This window comes from Mixophyes fleayi, chromosome 9 (genome assembly GCF_038048845.1).
Source record: "Mixophyes fleayi isolate aMixFle1 chromosome 9, aMixFle1.hap1, whole genome shotgun sequence".
Classification (NCBI taxonomy): domain Eukaryota; kingdom Metazoa; phylum Chordata; class Amphibia; order Anura; family Limnodynastidae; genus Mixophyes; species Mixophyes fleayi.
The window spans coordinates 11,508,319-11,514,463 of NC_134410.1; positions in this window are offsets into that span (position 1 = coordinate 11,508,319).

Genomic DNA, 6,145 nt, shown 5'->3' on the forward strand with positions numbered 1-6,145 from the left:
ACTTAACCCTTGGTTTAATTTATTAAACACAAGGGATAAAGAAAAACCCACGGCACTTCCTTTACTTTGGTCCTGTTACCATATTTGAAATATATATAAATTTATATGACTCTTTGTGGCGTCTCATAAATAAAAGATAATAATAATGTTACTGTATACGTGGGCATTGCCTTAGATTAAATGACATATCTTGAGCACACAAAACCCAAAAGTAAATATATACTATCAGACAACTGAAAAAATAAATCAGATTGTCTGTTCCTTGTTGCATAACCAATCAAGGGTGCCAGTTGCAGAACAGAAACCAAATATATGCAAAACCAGGTGCGCCAAGGAAACCAACCGTGGTAAATAAGTGTATTAAAATAAAAGAAGGCGGGCTTCGTCCAAAATGCAAATAGTATTTTATTATACCCAATATAAATGATAACAATACATAAAACTGGAATAAACCACCAACAGTGGAATAATATAAAAACTACCTCTAAAAAAGGATATCTTTGTATATAATATTGGGCATGTTTGCAAATGCAGAAATAACAATAAATTTAAATGGTTAATATTTATAATAGGGTCTTCAATCTGGAGACTGACTTGCAGATGTTATTGTAAGAAACAAAGATATTGATCAAACAAACAGATTGGGGCAATCAACATCTTCCTGGGCTGCTGGAACTTTGTAGGGGAAGGATTCTCCCTAACAGCCTGGATGCCCCCTCCCAGAAAGGTTATGAACATAAGGGGTGTACGGATGATACACACCACCCTATTCATTATATAGAACTGGATCTGAAGGTGCTATAAGCACTAATTACAGGTGCCGCTGTTTCTGGGTGAGACTCCTCTATTTGCACACTCAGGATTTTTGATTATTTGTTTACAAAGTATACTGACCCACACACTTTGTTTCTTACGAGAACATCTGCAAGTTAGTCTCCAGATTGAAGACCCTAATATAACTGTTTACCATTTAAATTTATTGTTATTTCTGTATTTACAAACATGCACAATATTATATACAAAGATATCCTCTTTTAGAGGTAGTTTTTATATTATTCCACTGCTGGTGGTTTATTTGAGTTTTATGTATTGTTATTATTTATGTTGGATATAATAAAACACTGTTTGCATTTTAGACAAAGCCCGTCTTCTTTTATTTGAATATACTTATTTACTACAGTTGGTTTCCTTGGCGCACCTGGTTTTGTATATATTTGGTTACTTACCTAGATACCTGAAATATTATTTGCTTTGTAATTAAATATCTGCCTTAGGCAAACCACTCCAATGCGTATGCACAGTCTCCAAAGGACCCAGCTGTTCCCAATAGGCCAGGTCATATCGGTCACATTACTGTCCCTCACTGATCACCTTGTCCTCACACTTCAGTCTTCATGTACAGTTTGAAGTAAGTACAGGTAGAAGGTGCAATTTCAGACCTTTGCAATGTTGCAGGGGGGCAAATTTAACGTGTGGTCAGATTTAAAGTTAGGAAATCCGTTCTAGCTCAACTCTAACTCACAGCAAAAATAAAGCTGCCCAGTATTTTTCCTGCGTACAAAAAAACCCCCCAAAATGACACTTGTGCATCGCAGCGTGGTTTATTCAGGTGTAAATATGCCCCGTTCACTTTGATTTGCTCCTATCTCTATATGATGCTCTTCCTATGTTATGACGTTCTCTGAGATAATATTGGCGTGTGGCGTAATGTCTACATCCACTTTGACAGCTCATCATACATTTCACGTAATATGGGTAAATCCTATCGGGTGGTGAGTATATTTATACAAGAATCACAGAAACACTAAATCATGGTTTCATTTAGGAAGAAAAGAAGAGTTTTTATAGAACCACCTCCAAGATTGGGAGTTTCACGAGTCATTCTTTATAGTGTTTAAAACGTTTCAGATAATGTGAAAGTGGTCTTGCATATACATTGATGGAATACGTTGTCTGGGGCCCCGTTGCGTTCATTCACAAAGGTCCTGTGTACTTGGGTTCTAATATCAGTCTTTATTCTGTTCTGTTTTTTTGTTTTTTTTACATGAATTGAGAAGTGATGGAGATTCACATAGATCTCTGTGAGGAGACTTCATTCACTGTATACTGGTGTATTGCAAAAGCAGATGACAATGTGTGATACAGCTGTACAAGGAGTAGGTGTTACAGGTGGCATAATCCTTTTTAATGAGTATTTAAATAGCGTTTGAGCACCTTATTGAATTCATTCTTCATCTTCCTGTCCAGGATGTCCCTGTTTTTGTTTTAGCCAATCAGATAAGTGGACAGTTCACAGTGTAACCAATCAGATCATCAGCATGTTCAATAGCTGCACATATTATTATAGTGTGGGAGGGGGTGACCTTGTTCTAGGTAACCAAACACACAGCACGCATGTAGGTGCAGTGCCCAAATACAGTCCCAGCTTTCTAATGTAAGTAATATTTTAATTAGCATGACTGGTGCTGCCAAATGTGACAGTGTCAATTAAGTGATGGGCTTTAACCCTTTCATAGTATGTAGCTGGATTTCCAAAGGACAACCTGCATAGAATCTCTATCGCTCATCATATTGATATGTGGAAGGGTGAATACGTTGTTAACTCTTACTGGCATCTGTATGAACCTTATAGCCCACCTCACCACGGTGCCTTTCACAATTCAGGGGGGTGTTTAGGAAAGGGAGGAGGGATAGCGGAGGCCTAGCACTTTAGAAGTCCTAAGTAACCTTGCCCAAGCCCCCTGCCATGCCAATGTAACAAGGCCACACCCCTATTTTGGAGGAGGGTGGGCATTTCAAATGCTGTGTGGTGTGTTCATAGGGTTAACTCTTTCATTGTTCTCAGGCTAGCTGCAGGATGAGCGATCAGTGATTGTGAAAGGCTATTGTTGGGACATGTATACATGCATTGGGTGACAGATGCGCAGTCCTATGACCGCTCCTGTGTGTGGTGGAGACACTGTATATAGTGATCAATAATCCCTGATGTTAGTACTGTATGACCTCTGGATGTATGCAGCAGATCATCAGGTCACAACGCTGTATTGTACAACCAGTTAAACTAGTAATTTAAATAATTAGTTGCATATATTCAGATACTAATCATGGCTGTCATTTTGATTTGCATTGTCATATGAAATATAGGCAACTCATGCAAAACTGTATACACTCAATGCTCCTTTCCTACCTCGTGGGTAATTCTGTGACAGTTCCCGGCCAAAATCACATTTCACCCATCCCCAGGCTCCCAGCCTATCACTGACACGGGGAGAGAGCAGCTGGGAGCATCACTAGTGAAGGTGCAGGGCGTACTCAAGTTAAATGAAACGCTCCCCCCTTCCCGTTGGCAGCCAATGAGGAAGGGGGGTGTGTTCTTAATTCACATACTAAATCTCCAGGGCGGCCGGTGCTCAGTGCAGGTGTCACAGGGAAAAATAAAAATACTAAATGAGACGAAATGTCACTCCATGCTTTGGGTACTTCAGGCTGTAGCTTCCCTTAGTTCAGCTAATGGTAGCACTGGCACAGTATGCACTAATATATTTATTGTATCTAATATTTTCTGTCTGTGTGTATGTGTGTGTGTTAGGGAATTTAGACTGTAAGCTCCAATAGGGCAGGGACTGATGTGAGTGAGTTCTCTGTACAGCGCTGCGGAATTAGTGGCGCTATATAAATCATACTTGCCAACTTTTTCTCATTGGCTTCAGGGAGATCCCGGGGTAGGTGGGCTAGTGGGGGCGGGGCTTGACAAATTGCATCATTTGGGCCACACCCATAAACGATTTATTGGGGGGCAAGAACCGGGAGGTTGCCCTGCTCTCTCGGGTGCCCTGGAGGTCTCCCAGAAATGTGGGAGTCTCCCAGATATTCTGGGAGAGTAGGCAACTGTGCGTTAAAGAAAAGCAGCTAATGAATCTCTAGAGACTGATGTGTCTTTTACATTTCTGTCTCCATTACTGAAGTCATGTTGTCTTACCTGTCAGTCTTTGATTAAATCTTGGTCTCCATGAAAATGGCCACCTCCATGAGCATCAATACATGGACATAGGACACAATTTCTGAACTGTGTCATTATGCCACAGATGGCGAAGCCAACCACGTCTTGTACTGGCTCAGCATCAGGGAGAATGCCAGACTCTTCAGGGAGTGAGGGAGATCACCCCTATTTCAGGGAGAGTTGGCAAGTAATACCCCTTTCATACTGCACCAAAATCCCGGGTTTTTCCCGGGGCGAGCTCAAACGACCCGGGTCTTGGTGCAGTATGAATGGTACAAGTCAAAAATCCCGGGTCTAAAAACCCGGGTCTTCAACCCGGGATTTATCGAGGGGTAATTCCCGGGTCGGACCCGGGTTGCCTGCACTATGAATGACAAGATGATTGGCTGTCTGCCTGTCTCTGGAGGATTTAAAGCAGGAGAATACAAAGAATGTATATGAAAAGAAGGGCAGTTTACAGAAATTTTATTAATGGCTATTACATACATAAATATACCATTGGGTATACATGATTGGAGATATATAGAGAAGGCACCATCACTATTGTACTTTTTTATATATATATAAATCATGCGAATAGATAGAGTATATTTCCCTTTAAAGGTTACTTGTCCTGATTAAAGTGCAGTGCTGTGTATTTATTTGGGTGTCTGATGTAGCTGATATCCCACATTACAGAGGTACAAAGTCTGGGAAATACTAGTTGTGTGAAAGGAAGCAAAGTTCAGGTTTTTCTGCCAGGATTTAAACACTGGAGCAGCATCCAGTCTTCATTTTTCAGCCAATGAAAACTGCTCTGGTGATGACTCCCACAAATTGCCAGGGCACAGACTTGTGCAGTATGAATGGGGTCAACCCGGGAAATTCCCGGGTCCGAGGTGCAGTATGAATGGTGTTTCTGAGCTGGGACGCTCCGAGCCCCGGCAAAAACCCGGCTTGAAAAACCCGGGATATTGCCGGGGCGGCAGTATGAAAGCGGTATTAGATATAAATTGCTTCTGCTGCTGCTGATGATGATGATATATGTGCCTGGCCAACCAATAGAAACATTTTTACAAAACACATGCTCTATGCCGCTGGATTTTTTCAGGACCATAACTGACCACAATGATGGCTCATTTTACCTCTCCCTACCGGCCACTTTGTTGCTTTGCCCCCATAGTCAGGAACTTCCTTAAACCCACCTCTGATGATATTAACTTGCTCCTCTGTCTTTTCCACAGCCCTGAACCGCACTGTGATCCTTATGCCCTTTCCTTCCAGAATCCAGGACAGCTGACTAATGCTTTTTCTGGGGGTATTTTGAGTCATCTTAGTATCCTGCAGTACATACTGCCCCCAAACATCTGTAAGTAATGTAACATGAGCCACAGCCAAGACCATCGTCCCACTCTCACCTCATGATCATCTTGTGACCAATCTACATACGTAGTGTTACAACAATGCTCACACCTCGTAGTAAAGAACCAATACTTGTTTTTAAACAAATGCCCTTTATTACAGAATATAACCACTGTAGTCCAATGCCTTTAGTCTGAGATGTTTCTTTATAAATAAATACAATATTTATAAAACTGCTGATGCATATGGAATACTGGTGAAGAATATGATTGGCTGAACGTTTATAGGGAGATGGAGACAACTGAGTGTTTTTGGGTATACTTAAAATTAATAGTGTGCACTGCGACTCCTTCCTACACGTCTGCACTACATGTATTCTTTGAGCTGCCACCTGTATAGAGATCAAAGTTGTACACCTGGAATTTCTGAAAGGCTTCTCACGGGATACTGGGAATGAGCATGACTAAACAAGCGGACTTTCTGTTAAAGTTTTTTTTCCCTGGCTGATGACATAAATGTTATTGACAGTAATGGTTCCTGAAGACAGTATACATTAATACTGTGTTTATAAGCATTACTGGAAATAAGATATGACTGGATGTGTCTCTTTATACTCCATTTATCTTTACTCAGCATTACAAAGGATGTCCGCTCTGTTTTTAATTAATAGTCCCTAAATGATAAGATTATTTAAAAATTAAAGTTATTGATTTTTCTTGTACTTGCAAAACCAAACAAAAACAAATATTTCCGGATTAGGTAGCGCACCTTAAGGCAGCCTGTGTTTCAGAATGTTTCTTACGA